The sequence below is a fragment of the Canis aureus genome, chromosome 12 (assembly GCF_053574225.1).
Source record: "Canis aureus isolate CA01 chromosome 12, VMU_Caureus_v.1.0, whole genome shotgun sequence".
Classification (NCBI taxonomy): domain Eukaryota; kingdom Metazoa; phylum Chordata; class Mammalia; order Carnivora; family Canidae; genus Canis; species Canis aureus.
Window position 1 is genome coordinate 57,336,646 of NC_135622.1, and position 15,967 is coordinate 57,352,612.

The window sequence follows — 15,967 nt, forward strand, 5'->3', positions numbered from 1 at the left end:
TATATGAAGAGATACAAGGAAAAGGGTCTGTGAAGGTGGAGAATTGGAACCATGCATCAAGGCAAAGAACACCTGAGGCTGCCAGAGGCTCGGAGAGAAGCCTGGAAGATGTCCATCCCCAGCACTTTCAGAGAGAGCATAGCCTTACTAACACTTTGATCTGCTCGCCAGTCTTTTCTATTTGTAACAGTGGGGAAAATTCAACTTTAACCTTTGCCCAATCACTTCTGATTTTAGACTTGAATTCTTCTGGATATTTAGTCAAATTCAGATTCTTCCCTTTCCCCTTATCCGCAAGGGGACATCTGTGTGTGAAGGCAGCTCAAGTCACATCTGATGCCTGGCATGAGAAGGTGGATACCTATCTCAAGCATCACGACCTGGCACCCATGGGCTTCTCCTGCAGGCAGCTCACACACCACACAGCCTCCACATTACTGCTCACCCCTGGGCCTCCTCTGATCTATGACCCTCACATCAGATCTGCTGGGCCTGCCCCCCCGCACCAAGCCAAGTGAAGCTGGGGTCCATGCAAACTTGTGGGCAAAAGACCTAAACAGACACCTCACCAAAGAAGATATACAGATGACAAATAAACATAAGAAAAGATTCTCAATATCATATTTCATTAAAAATTATAAATTAAAACCACAAAGTGACACCACTACACCAAAATCTAAAAATCTAAAACACTAACAAAATCAAATGCTGGTAAGGATGTGGAGAAACAGGAATTTGTATTCATTGCTGCTGGGAATGCAAAATGGTATAATCATTTTGGAAGACAACTTGGTAGTTCAAACTAAACATATTTTTACCCCATGATCCAGCAATTGTGCTCCTTGCTATTTACCAAAGGAGTTGAAAACAAATGTCCACATAAAACCTGCATGTGGATATTTATAACATCTTTATTCATAATTGCCAAAACTTGGAAGCAACCAAGATGTCCTTAAGTACGTGAGTGGATAAACATATCTTGGTTCATCTAGACAATGGAATATTATTCAACATTAAAAGAAATGAGCTATCAAGCCATGAAGGGACATGGAGGGATCTTAAATGTATAGTGCTAAGCAAAAGAAATCAATCTGAAAAGACTACACACTGTATCATCCCAACTGTATGACATTCTGGAAAAAGCAAAACAATGGAGACACTCAAAATGTCAGTGTTACCAGGGGTGAGGGAGGAGAGATTAATTGGCAGAAAATAGAGGATGCTTAGGATTTTTAGGATGAAAATACTCTATATAATATAATGATGGATATATATGTTTCTGTACATTTGTTCAAACTCATAGAATGTACAACACCAAGAGTAAATCCTAAGATAAACTATGAAACTTCGGGTAATTATAATATGTCAGTGTAGGTTCTTCCTTAGTGAAAAAAAGAATTCTATTCTGGTGAGTGGTGTTGATAATGGGGGAGGCTGAACACATGTAGGGACAGAGAATATAAGGAAGATCTCTGTAGCTTCTCCTCAAATTAGTTGTAAACCCGAAACTGCTCTTTAAAAAAAGTCTTACAAGCTCCTCTCTACATGCTAGGTTGGGATGCTGCTTGATTCATGAATCACTTAATAAAACCAATTAGGCCTTCCAAAAAATAAAAATAAATTAAAAATTTTAAAAGTCTTTTAAAATAAAGTCTGTGAAAATAAATAAATCAGCTTACTAGGAATTGAAGAGATGTCTCAATCTGATGAAGGACATCTATGAAAAGCCTACAGTTAGCATCCTACTTAATGGTGAAAGATGGAATGCATTCTCCCAAGGACTTAGAATAAACTGAGGATATTCACTGCTACTACTCACATTCAAGGAGACTAACTAAATGCAATGAGGAGGAAAAATGAGGAAGAGGAGAAAGAGGAAAAAGAGAAGAAAGAGGAGAAAGACATACACATTGGAAAGAAAGTAAATTGTCTTTATTTACAGATGATAGGATTATCTATGTAGAAAACCACAGAGGGTACACCAAAAGCTACTAGTTTAGCAAACTCCCAGGACACAAGATCAGTGTACAAAAGTCAACTATATTTCTATGCACTATCAATGAACAATCGGAAATAGGAATATGTAAATATTCATCTATAAAATAAACATTTATTTAGAATAGAATCAAAAGCATGAAATACTTTGTAATAAAGTTTTTAATATATGTAGTTTTCTATATGTTGAAAACCACAAAATTAAGTGAAATAAGAACAGGCCTAAGTAAATGGAGAGATATGTCATGTTCAGGGATCAGAAGACTCAATTTTATTAATATGTTAATTCTCCTAAAATTTATCTATCTATAGATTCTAGGTTATACAAATTCAAATCCCAACAGGCTCTTTTGTAGAAATTAACCAAAAATTTGTGTGAAACTGCAAAGAAACAAAATTAAAATGGTCTAAGAATTTTGAAAAATAAGAAAAAAGTTGGAGGAATAACACAATTTGATTTCAAGATTTACTATAAAGCCACAGTAATCGAGATAGTGGAGTATATAGATCAATGGAACAAAATAGGGAATCCAGAAACAGACCTGTATGTGTATGGTCCACTGATATTTTACTGAGGTGAAAAGATCATTTATGGAGATTCGTTTTTTTCAACAAATTATGTGAGAATGATGGGTTATCTCTATGCAAAAATAAATAAATAAATAAATAAATAAATAAATAAATAAATAAATAAATCTCAATCCCTACCTCACACCATATACAAAAATTAACTCAAAATACCTCATAGACCTAAATGTAAAACCTAAAATAGTAAAACTCTGAGAAGAAAACATAAAAGGAAATCCTCTGAGCTGGGAATTAGGCAAAGGTTTTTTTTTTATCTTACATAAAACACAAAAAGTAGTAATCGAAACAGGAAAAAAATGAGCATCAAAATTAAAAACTGCTCTTTGAAAGACACTTAAGAAAATGAAAAAACATCATAGACTGAAAAAAAAAATATTTTCAAAACACATATAACAAAACACAAGCCATATCCAAAATACTTCTAAAATCTCCAAATTCAACAAAACAAGCCAATTTTAAAATCAGGCAAAAATATTTGAACAGACACTTCAGTGAAGAAGAAATATGGATGGTAAATAAGCACATGAAAAGATGTTCAATATCATTTGTCGTTATGTAAATACAAATTACAACTACAACGAGATACCACCACATACCTGCAATAACTAAAATTAAATATATATATATCTTGGGATGCCTGGGGGGCTCAGTGGTTAAGCATCTGCCTTTGGCTCAGGGCGTGATCTCAGGATCCAGGATCAAGTCCCACATTGGGCTTCCTGCATGGAGTCTGCTTCTCCCTCTGCCTGTGTCTCTGCCTCTCTCTGTGTATGTCTCTCATGAATAAATAAATAAAATCTTTTTAAAATAAATAAATAAATATATATATATATATATATATATATTGATAATATTAAGTACTCAGAAAGACACAAAGCAATCAGAACTCTCACATGCTGGTGAGTGGTCACTTTCAAAAACAGTTCGGCTGTGTCTCAAAAAGTTAAACTCCCACCATATGATCCAGTCATTCCCCATCTAGGTATTTATCCAAAAAAAAGGAAAGCATGTCCATAGAAAGAGCTGTACACGGACGTTCATGGAAGCTGGATTTGTAATAACTCCAAACTGGAAACAACCCAATGTCCTGCGATGGGTGAATGGATAAACAGGTTGTATTCGCATCCATGGCCTCAGCATAGAAAGGAAGAACTCCTGACATGTTCAACAACACAGATGAATCTTAAAAGCATGACGTGAAGAGACAGAAGTCAAACAGGAAGAGCTACTGCATGATTCCACGTACATGTCATTTAGAAAAAGACAAAAAAGGGGCACCTGGGGGGCTCAGTGGTTGAGCATCTGCCTTTGGCACAGGGCATGATCCTGGGGTCTGGGATCGAGTCCCACATCGGGCTCCCTGAGAGAAGCCTGCTTCTCCCTCTGCCTGTGTCTCAGCCTCTCTCTGTGTGTCTATCATGAATGGATAAATAATATCTTTAAAAAAAAGAAAAGAAAAAGATAAAAGCAAAAAACTCTGAGGTCAGCAACCCAATCTGAGGTTGCCTGGGGCTGGGGGAAGGAGGAGTGATTGGCTTCAAAGGGGACACGGTCAACTTCAGGTGTGATGCAAATTACTCTGTCCAGATCGAGATGATGTTTGCATGACTATATACATTTGACAAATCTCACAAAACTACACACTTCAATTTTATGATGTGTCATTCACATCTCAATAAAGCTGACTTAAAAGATGTTTTATTATTATTACCATATTCAGAGAATGTTTCCCTTTTTTTAGCAAGTTTGTCATTAAAAGAGAGAACGGAGAAGTTACTTATGCTAATTTCTTCTGATTAATACATGACTAAATACATATTTTTGTATAGAAAGAGCTATAAATAAAGATATATAACGCACTCACATGGTACATTCTGCACATTGCTCCCAACAAGGAACTTATAGAGAGTCACGGCTTCTATAATAGTCCCTGGCACGGAACAAGGACGAGGAAGGTGATAGTTAGTAGCCACAGCTGGGGGACGGAAGCAAGGGGGGTGTAATTGTGTCCATTCTATAAATGTAAAGATGACGTTAGATTGTGGGCTAAAGGTCACACAGCAGGTCCGTGGCAAACCCTGAACTTGAATCCATGCCTTTCTTACCACAGAGAAAACTGTCAGTTTTCCTTCATCTTCTCCCCAGATGCCACCAAGCCAAAAGCGTGACATGGGCGCCATGTTCCTAATGGCAAGCCCGGTTCAGGGGAAAATCGATAAGCAGGAAGGAAACTTGTTTATAGACACTGTGGTTTATTCTGGGTGCTTTCCATAAACTAGCTCAGTAGGTGTGAAAACGCCACCCACATCTCAGCACCCGGTGCCTGTGAGGCGTCAGGGCCCAGGTGTGACAGGAGCGGGGACACACCAGATGCTGCACTTCTGTAGCTTCCTAGCTCTGACAGGTTCTGAAGTGGAGACAGATGACCTGGGGCCCAGGTCCCCTGCACCCCACATTCACTGTGGTGTCTTAGCCAGGCAGGCAGCCTCAGAACCCAGGGCGGCCTACCCCAGAGCCCTCTCCTCCCCAGGGCAGGCCGGAAAGCCTTCTGAGATGACTGGAAAAGCTGACTCCTGTGTCTCCATCCTGGGGACCTCCCATTCCCCCCACTCCAGGGCCTCAGGGAGGAACCCGAATCCCCTACCAGCCCCAGGAGGTCTCCCCTGTGGTCGCCTCAGCCCTTGGCTGGCTCCTCCATCTTGGTCATCCCAGGTAGCATTTCCCAAAGTGAGCTACTCTCGCCACCAGCTCTGAAGGATTGTCAGGGAGGATTTTCGAAAGAATTCTGAGGAATAAAAATAAGTTCTTAGGAAATTCTGAGCTAAACAAAGTGTCATGGGGTGAATTGTGTCCCCTCAAAAGATATGTGGAAGTCCTAACCCCCAGCACCTCAGAATGTGACCTTATTTGGAGATAGGCTTGTTGCAGATGTAATCAGCCAAGATGAGGTCACGTTGGAGTAGGCTGGGTCCTTAATCCCATATGACTGGTGTCCTTATAAGAAGAGGAGAGAGACACATCGAGGGGGAAGAGGGCCATGTGATGACAGTGGGGAGGCAGAGATTGAGGGGCTGATGCTTCAGGCTGAGGAACCCCAAGGATTGTAGGCCACACGGGAAGCTGCAGAGACGAGGGAGGACTCTCCCTGTGGGTGTCCCAGGGAGCATGGCCCGGCCAACACCTTAGTTTGGGACCTCCAGCCTGCAGGACGATGAGAGAATACATTTCTGTATTAACCTACATGGTTTGTGGTACTTTGTTATGGCAGCCCTGGGAAACTCATACACAAAATTTAACATATTTACTCCTCAGAGATTTTAGTAAGCTAATCTGTAAGAATTTCCAAGAAAGAGGGAATAAGCCCCACTTTCTCAATTTATTTTACCACAGAACTTTTTTCCTCAAAAAAAAAAAAAAAAGTGTTCCATGATGGTCTTTGGGAAATGGGAATTTTCAGGACTTATCTGTGGTATCTCAGGGAAATGGCAGAGAGTAAGGGGCCAAGCTGGTCCATAGAGCCTGGGCACCCCTCCAGGGAAGGTGCTCCCTCCCACAGACCCACCACCAGATCCCACAGAGAACCCTATTCCTGTTCAGCGAAAGAACAGATGAATGAATGAGGCCCTGTGATTGTTAGTGATATCAGTTGATGGATTGCTGACCCTCCACCTTTGGGGGTTCACTGTCAAAGGGAGGCACCACAGGACATTTGCTTGCCTGTCTGGCATCTCCCACTGCTCCCTCACCCTGTGCATACCCAGGGCTTTAGTTACACCAGATTAAAATGCCCGTGCTCTCTCCCCTCTGGGCCTTTGCTCTTGCTGTCTAGAATGATCCCCACTCCCACCCTCCTCTCATACCTCTCCTCCAGCACCTGATGGATGGCTCTGTCACAGTCTTCGTGCTGGGTCTCCAGGCCGGGTGGCCTGGCTACAGTGGGACCCAGCGCCAAGAGATGGGCCTCAGCGTCCTCATACCCAGCTCAGTTTGACCTTTGGCAATTTCTTTGCCCCTTCCAATTTGCTTTCTCACCTATAAACAATACCAATTTGCAAGGTTTCATGAAAATCAAATAATACATAAAAGCTGCCAGACATCTAATAGATGTAAATACAGTAGTGTTGTTAGTACTGTTATTATTATGGCATTTCCTCAGGGCATGTTGCGCCAGCTGGACTGTGAGCGCCCCCAAGGGCAGGGGCAGTGCATTTCCTTCCTCCCCGAGTCCCAGCCCCCAGGATCCCAGAAGCCAGTTTGCACACACAGTGAGGGAGGGAGCAATCTCCTGGGGCACAGCAAGCTGCAGAGTGAGTTGTCTGCCCTTCCTCCTGGTCTCCCCACCCTCCCCCACAATAAGGGTGCACCTGCGGCATTACAGCCCTGACGCTGCTCTGGCCCTGCCCGCAGCTCAGCCATACTCTGCCCCTTGCCCCACCACCACCAGCAAGCCTGACAGCCGAGGAGCAAGGGCAATTGTGAGTGTGCCCATGGCTCTCCCGGCACTCCACTGAACATCCTTCCTCACCTAGGCACCCCTTTCAGAGGAGGCAGCTTTTCCCACTTCTGAAAGTCCTTGTCATTTCCAGAAGCAAGCTAAGCTGCTGTAGCAAAGCTCACTGAAAGAAGTACCTGGAGGGGGGCAGTGGGCTGAGAAGCTGCACTAGCAGGTCTGTGTGTGATGGGGAGGGGCTCCCCCCCACCATGGGCATGTTGTGACCCTTTCCATTTTCTGAGTTTATTTATACTGGACGTCCTCATACACTGATAAAAACCATGTGCAAAAACATGCACTCATTAAACAGATATCAAGCACCTTCTATTCACCAAGCTCTGTGGAAAGAATGGGGACAAAATAAAAATTTAAACTTCTTATACTTAAAAAATATATTAGTTAAGGGGTGCCTGGGTGGTTCAGTTTGTTAAGCATCTGACTCTTGATCTCAACTCAGGTCTTGATCTCAGGGTTGTGAGTTCAAGCCCCACGTTGGGCTCTACCTTGGGTATGAAGGCTACTTAAAAAAAAAAAAGAAAGAAAGAAAAAATATTTAATTAAGGGACACACTAAATGGGTAGAACAAAAATTCCCCAAACACAATGGCCCAAACCATAAAGGAGTTTATTTTTCTCTTTTGCAACAGCCCAGAGGAAAATTCTACTCCACAAGGTCATTCAGGGAAGCAGGTTTTTCTCTCTTTTTCTTCCTGTGTCATAATTTGTGTATAATACAGGTCAGAAAGATTCAGAGGGTAGCTCAATTAATTTTTACTTATGTACATATCTGTGCAACTACCACCCAGATCAAAGTACAGAATATTCCCAGCACTCAAGGACTTCCTATCTTGTTGCTGTGTCATACCCTAGGGTGTTCTCTTTGTGCATGGTCAAAATTCACTCATATTGTCACCTTCAAAATCTAGCCCACAGGAAAATGGAATGAGATGGGAACAGGGGGCAGGTACATGATTTCCTAATTAAAAAAAAAATGTGATCTGGAAATGCACACATCACTTCTGTCCACACTCCAGTGGCTAACTCTTAGTCATATGGTCATAGGGGCTGCAAGAGTAGCTGGGGAACATTCCCTCCCAGGCAGCCACATGTGCCAAAACACTGGTGTGGTTCTACAACTAAGAGGAATAAGGGGAGGATGGATCCCAGGGTGTCATGTAAGCAGGATGAATAGCCAGACAGCCCTAGCCTGCTGGAGCCTGTTTACTGAGGGGACTTATGGGGTAGCATCAGGGGACACCTGAATATGAGAGAGACATGGACCCTGCCTTTGGGCTTTGAGGTTTTCTAGCTGCATGATTAGTGGGGCACAGGCTCCTCCCCTAGCTAATCGGAGGGTAGGGTCCAACATCAGTATGGCATGGTAGGATTCTGGCTCCAAATCAGCCCTGCCATCTCAGCCCCCACGGTTTGGAGAGCACCTCCTGTGTATGTCATCACCAAGGGCTAGAGTTGACGTCCTACCATTACCACCTCAGGCCACCTCAGGCATCTTCTAGAATTGATTGCTTCAAGGTCTTGTCTCCACAGAGACAAGTTGCAAGAGACCAACTTACGGGAAACTGGTCTTGGACAAATTCACCCTTTCCTATAAAGGGCACATTCAGCAGTGAGGGTCGCAATAGGCTCACACTCCAGCAGGGACGCCCAAGTGCTAAAGCAAATTCAGTGTGCTCGAAGCTCTACTTGAAGTCCAGGAGGAGCGCTCTCTATGGAAGGCTACCTGGGGCACCGAGAAAATACTTGCGTTGAGTCTTCAGGAAAGAAGGAGCTCTTCAGCGCACAGGGGAAAGGACTCAGATGGCAGAGGAAGACCATGGGCAAGCACCGAGGGCTGTGGCAGCAGGTGCAATGGATCTCCTCTCAGATAAACAAATGTGAAATATACATAGGGGAAGAAACACGATAAAAAGAAATCTATGGTAAATATAAGTCCGTGATGGTAAGCATTAAATTTACCTAACTCTAACTTTCCTGGAAGTCAAAGCATAAAGGAAACCCATCAAATTATATAATTTCCACTGCCTGGTATAAATACGTACTCAAGCTTGTCAAGAGAGATATCTTCCATAGGCACTGCCTCCCATACGCTTGGTTTTAAAATTAAAAGGAATTCAGAACTATAAGCAAAATGGGTAAAATATGTCTGTTCTAATATCTTGGAGAGCCTTAGCAATCTATGTTAGATTAGAGGGAGCAATAAATAACACACATCTAAACAGAGTCCAGCATTGAACCATATTGCAGATAATTAGATACCACACCTTCTGTGAGCTCACATATATATTCCTTAGGGTTTAGGCCGATCTGCTATGTCAGAGGCCCCCAAATACAGTGGCTTAAAATAGAAATGTGTTTGTCTTTCACATAACAGTCTGACTGTGGGCAGGGGGCCAAGGCTGGCAGGTGTCTCCGCTCAGTGAGGTCATTTGGGGATCTGAGCTTCTTCCGTCCTATTGCTTTGCATCCCTAGGCTGTCACCCCTGTCCACACGGTAGACACTCGCTCCAGAGCCACCTCCACATCCCCACCCAGGAAAGACAAAGAGTGAGCAGAGCACGCAGTTGATGTACTCAGACAAATAATTAGGAAATGGCGTGCACCACTCCTCTGACCCTCTTGGCCAAAAGTTAATTGTACGGACACAGTTATCTGGAAGGGAGACCATGAAATGTGGTCTGGGGTGGCTGATTACATGCCTGGCTAAAACCCACCGGCTCCTGTTGCCCAAAGGATGAAGGGTAGTTAGCTGTCTTGTCCTAAACATCTAAATGCAGGTCTTCACGAAGAAAAAACAACCAAATGTCAAATAAATAAATACATAAAGGGCTCACCAGCTCCAAGGCTCTATTTCTTTTAAAGAAAATAATTCATGTGTTGCTGACTCTCAATTATTGGTAAAGAGAAGAGAGTAGAGCAATTCAGGAAGACCTTCGAGAAATTTCTCCAGGCAATAGGTTCAGATGTCTACTCCAGGAAGCCCTCTGCCAACATAAATATCTACTCAATGTCTACAATGCCTGCTTCGTAGGCAGTGAAGGTGATGAGTGTATGCCCCGTGTTCTAACCACTGCCCAATCTGGGTGATGTTTAAACCCAATCAGGCTGCCTTATGCCACCTAACCCACCCCACGAGTTTTGCAGACCCTGCAGCCCTCAGCAGCACCCAGAGGGCAGGAGCTTGCCCGTGGTTCCCACTCGCAGGTTCCGGGCCCAGCTGGGACAGCAACAGAGGAGCAGGAGAGATGGGGCCCCAGGGAGCGGCCCCAGCAATCATTTCGCAGGCACATGATCAACAGCTCGGGCACCTCGATTCCCCGGAATTTGTTTGTTATGAACTGAATTCTCTTCTCCACCGTGAGCAGGACCAGGAGTTTAAGGAGCGGCTCTGTGACTCATGACACCCAGAGGGGCTGCCCAGAGGACACCAAAACAGGAGATGGCCGAGACGGAGTGCATAGCTGCAAGCTGAGCTGGTATTTGATGAGGTGCCAGGGACTTAGGGCAGGAATTCCGGTGCTCTCCCACCCGGAGCACCTCTCCCGGCAGGGATGACCCTGTGGGGCCTGAGGGTGGCCCCTCCTCCCGAGGACGTCTACTGTGCAGCCGGTGGGCACCGACCCAAGCCCGCAGATGGGAGCCTTCGTCATCTGGTGAATGTTGGCCTCCTCCTGGGAGACTCTTCAGTTCTGTAAGAGCAGGGACTGTCCCCGTGTTTCCCACTGTTGTGTCCTTAGTGCCTGACACACAGGAAGTGCTCAGTGAGTCTTCTTTGACTAATGTCCTCCCAACCCAGGCCTCACCTGGAGCCACAGTGCAGGGACGTTTATCATCTGCCACCTGCCAAGAACTGGACTAGGTATTTCCCCATGTGGCATCCGGTTCATTTGAAGAACCTTGTTAGGTATCAATGTATCCTCCCTGGGAGCAAACAGAGCCCGTCCTGGTCACTGTGCTCTAGCCTCAAGAAGGCACGCTTCCAAAATGGAGGAGCCGAAGCGGAGCCTAAACACAGCTCACCCCCTTCATCATTTAAAGAGCAAGACGCCAAGGGCTGGCACCTCCTGACAGAAAAGGAAGGAGCTGGTCATCACCAAAGACAGCAAGGGGGCAACTGGGGTGGCCGGCGCCTCCCGCTCGTGCCCTGGACTAATGCTCACATGGTCCCTGGGCGCCATGTTCCCGTTATCCCACCTTAGGGAAGAGGAAGTAGGCCGGGAAGGCGAACACTTGCCCAGGTCCCTCAGCTACATGTGGCAGGGCAGGATCTGAACCCGGGTCGGCCGGACTGCTAGGCGCCCAGCAACTTCTGCCCATTTGACCATGAGCTGTACTGTGAACCCACTTGTGTTCCCCCAAATTCACCCATCATAGCCCTCCCCCCACATGATGGTATTGGAATTGGGGCCCCCTAGGAAGTGATTAAGGTAAGTGAGGTCATGAGGGTGGAGCCCTGACCCAATGGGACTGGTGTCCTCGTAGGAAGAGGAGGAGAGGCCAGACTGTGTGTGTGTGGGGGGGGGGGGGGCTGGGGGGACAGCAGGGAGGCGGCCATCTGCAAGTCAAGGCCCTCACCAAACCCAGTCACGATGGCATCCTGAGTTCGGACTTCCATCCTCCAGAACTGCAAGAAAGTTCATCTCAGTTGCTTAGGCCGCTCTGTCTACGGTATTTTGTTATGGCCACCCGAGCAGACTAACATAAGATTTTTCAAATGCCAAATAGCTCTTAAGGACTCCTTTCTCCCACTGTTTCATATTTTAGGGGGAAAATTGGTTTAATGTCACCCCAGGCCATCATAAAGTTTATACAGGAACTGAGAATTGCCTGCTGGCTTAGTTTCCTCATAAAGAATTCATGGTCAACAAAGACTCCCCAGGAGCTTCCAGAATCCCCTAAAATAACTCTTCCCCATCTGAAGGTCCCTTCTTCTAAGTGCCTCCCGAGGGGACAACTGTTCTCCTTCGAGGCTCATGCCAGAAATCCCTCATAATCTGTATCTATAGCATGGGACCTGAGCCAGAACACTGGGGAAGGAGATGCCACCGCCCCGATTTCCTGCAGAGGAAACTGGGGTTCAGGGAGGGCTCCTGACTTGCTGACGACAGCAGTCCTTGAATCTCACCCCCGGTCTTCCGATGGGAAAACCGTGGTCCCTACGTCAAGGCCACAGCCACCCTTTGCTGACTGTTCTCATTTAAAAACAATGCAAAGAAGTACATTTGAATAAATTTTGTAAAGTGAATCAATTTATGGGCAAACAATTAAATGCCAGATGACAACTAAATAATTAGAGCTCTTGGAATACCTTGCCAGGCAGAGAGGAATAACAAGAAAATGAGGAGGAGGGGCGGAGAAGGAGAGGTGGAGGAGGAAGGGAAGAGAGCATTTGCAGTCTCTCTCGTTGGGGAAGACGACGGGCTTGGCTCTCGTTGGGCTCCTGCAGATGGCCACCCAATTCCAGGGGTCTAGCTGTCACTGATGGAGCCTGTGGGCCAGGCACTGGGGGCTCAGTCTCAGGGATGGCTCATGCAAGCCCCCTGGAGGGTACCTGCACTTTGTCACATCTGCACCGAGTTGGGTCCTGCAGAGCATCCCCTGGGAGTGGAAGGTGTGGGTCTTTCAGGCTCTGTCACCATAAATGTGTGACATCATTTCAGGGTCCTCCGATGCTCTGATCACACCCTTCTTGGGACATGCCAGGCTTGCTGGTAAACTCCAATTTCGAGTGTTTCCGGGATGCTTCCTCACTTACAAAGTGCTTCCACAGTGCTCATCTCATTTACGCCTCACAATACCCTTAGAAGAAGGTATTGCAACCAGTCTCGTTCTACAGAAAAGGAAAATAGGCTTCAGAGAGGCTAACTGGCCCAAGGTCAAGTAACCAGTAAGAGACCAGGCCGTGCTTTGAGCTCAGATCCTCCTGGCTCCATATCCGGTGCTCTTTCCACCTTTCAGGTTGCCTCTCTGTCCCACCCCATTTATACACACATATGTCTAACTTGTCAGAGTCTGTGCAAGTTTGGAGCTGGGCACGATTCAAATTTGCACGCATTCTCAGAGTGTGAGCTATGTGTGCCCTTTGAAGGAAACTATTTGCACCTGTTTCTGAGAGGGATCTGAAACTAGGGAAGTAATGCCTGGGAATGAGCCCTGTCGATCGCTGAGTTCCACAAAGGTGGGTCGGACGCCAAGGTCAAGGTCACTTGCTGTGTCCCCAGCAGGAAATAGGACAGGGAGCCCAAGTTCAGCAGTGCACGGTCTCCTCGGGCTCTCTCTAGACTTCGTGGCTGAGACGCCCCTACCCAGCACCTGCCACATCCGCGCCATATCCCAAAGCCTCCACCTCTCCATCAACCGAAATGTGACTTAAAAATGTGTCTGATGATTCACAGCAAAGAAGAATGGTGCCCCGGCATCATAGCAGGTATGGGTTCCGCCAAAGCAAATCCTGAAGGCTTTCAACAGCATCACACACTTCTTCAAAAGTGAAAAGTGCTTCTAGCCTTCTCAGTAGATGTTAAACCAGAAGTGGAGTTTCAGATCTAGGTTTTGAAGTGCTTCGTAAAGCATTTCACTGGAAATAGAAATGCTTTTTGCTTTTTGCCCAAACTCACGAAATAGCTTGTTTCTGAGCTCTTTGAGTGATCCTATTTTTTTTCATGCCTGTGGTACAGAGGGCTAAGACGTGAGATTTATATGTAATTCTCTTACAAATGTTTCCCCCCGCTCCATATCTAATTATTCCATTCGAATCCAAGTACATTGTCTTTTAAATTTCTGTGTGGTTTAATAATAGAATTGCTTCATTAACTCTGATACATGCTTGGGAATCAGGCAACAAAATTAAAGGAGAGCTAGAAAAACAACTTCAGACATGTGCCTTTCCTGAGTTCTAGACACTTGTGGTGCCTAATGCCTGCTCCTCCCCAAGCTGCCCCCCTTCCTTACAGAGATGCGGCTGTCCTGTCCCCCTTTCTCTCCTGCTTTCTTCCCACCGTGAAGGAAGGGGCCATAGCCCTCCTGAATCATGAAGCACCCAAGCCAGAAGACCTTCCTCCTGCTGCCCCCACATCCGGTCTGCAGCCAGGACCTGCTCGGCTTCCTGCACACACGCCTCACGCAGAGAGTGCCCGAGAACTTCAGAGACCCAAGGGCGGTGGGGACTACTGTATCTCCACTGTTTGCACTGAGAAACCAGGAACTCAAAGAGGAGGCATGATTTGGCCAAGGTGACATCAACCAAGAGGCCCAACCAGGTCTGGGATCCATGTTTCCTAGCTCAGTGCCCATACCCTTTCCTTGCCTGGGCCACGGATGCGTCCTCCCTTCCTTCCAGGTGGCACCTGCTTGACTCCCCAGGATCTCTCCCAGGAGTGACTGCTGTCTCCTTCCTGTCTCCCTCAACAACCCCCCCATCCCACCACAATCTCCACAGTAACATCTCTCTCCCAGTTGCACCCCTCAGTGTCTTCCAAACAAGGTTCCGAAGCTTCCGCCTGGCATTGGAGGACATACTCTATCCTTCCCACTACTTCCGACAAAAACCCCGCAAGCCCATCTGCTCTCCACCTCTTCCAGTCTCATTCCCTTCCAACTCCAGCCGCCCGCCAGCATCTCCCCTCCCTCCACGCGCTGCTGGAGCACAGTGCTGGGCCCCTCTCTCAGCACCCATGGCCTTGAGCTACCTGGCAGGGCTCTCTGCAGGATGTTCTCACTCTGCGGGGCTTGGCACTGTGAGGGTTGAGGGTGGGGAGCCACACCTTAACTATTTTTGTGTAACTTTCCTTTTGGGTCCAATGCTTAGCACACACCAGACATTCAACATCAGGTACTCCATAACGGTAGAATGGGTCAATGAAGTGACAGTCCTTTTTAAGAATGATAGTCCCCGCATATTAACTAAACTTCCTCCAAATTGTCATAGTGATCGTTGTCTACACTGTGAAGGATTTTCAACGGAAAGAGTTTCCAAAATAAGCCTACCTTCTAAAATGTTGAGTAAGGATGGTACTCATACCCCAACTTTAAGAAGGAGCCAAGCCAAGGACCTTCTGCAGAGTCACCAAGGAGTCCCCCACAAATGGAGGTACAGATACCTCCTACCAGGGATCACTGAGTCAAGAGAACCAGCCCTACTCTCAGTGACACCCCACCCGCAACACACTGCCTCTACCAGGTAAAGATTGGACTGGGGGTGCGGAGGTTATGTGACAAATGCCCGGCACCAGGGAGCTCCCAGCCCCATACACCTGGAGCCAACAGCTGAAGAGAGCTCTGTCTCTAGACATGCAGCGAGAAGAGACCCAGCCAATATGACCAGATGGAGGGAGCCTGGTTCTGAGGAGGAGGTGGCCTCTCAGAGCTGGACCCAAGGGCTTTCCACCCCCCCCACCCCCCCATCCCCCCCATCCCCCCCCCCCAATCATCAGCAACATCTTCCCTAGAGGCCACAGGTGGGCTCTTTCATGTGCAAAGGGCCTCCAGTCATAGAGGAGGGGGGCACTTCCTCCTGGGAATTTCTTTTCTTAGGGGGAAACTCCTTTCCCAGAATCATGTCCCACTGCAGACTCCCCCCACCTCCATTGGCCAAGATGGGGCCACATTTCACATTCAAACAATCACAAGGGAATAGAATTGTCATCAAGAGGAATCAACCTTCACTCCCTGGGGCAGGGGGGCACAGAGCCCCTCACATGGGAACAAAACTGGGGTTTTGTTGGCAAGGAAGAAAGCAGGGGACAGGCAGGGGGAGTATCAGTTCCTAAGGCAGACTCTCAGCCTGGTGCACTCAGCCCTTAGAGTGGACAGCAGTCTAACACATCCTCTCTTGCTGTGTAACCAAGCATTAGCCACGAAAGGCAGTGTCAGTGGC

The 15,967-nt window shown here is 46.5% G+C and overlaps 1 long non-coding RNA gene across 5 annotated transcripts in view; it reads right to left on the bottom strand.

Moving 5' to 3' along the window:
• Positions 1 to 15,967, bottom strand: part of LOC144281251 (uncharacterized) — a 54,056-nt gene that overhangs the window by 20,349 nt on the left and 17,740 nt on the right. For 2 of the 5 annotated variants that reach the window (XR_013349787.1, XR_013349783.1), the window contains one exon: positions 12,330 to 12,922. The exons of 2 other annotated variants lie outside the window; for them this stretch is intronic. This is a non-coding gene — a long non-coding RNA (uncharacterized LOC144281251). Of the gene's footprint in view, positions 1 to 6,443; positions 6,616 to 8,648; positions 8,816 to 12,329; positions 12,923 to 15,967 lie in introns of those variants that run through there. One more of the 5 variants, XR_013349786.1, reaches the window with a different exon arrangement.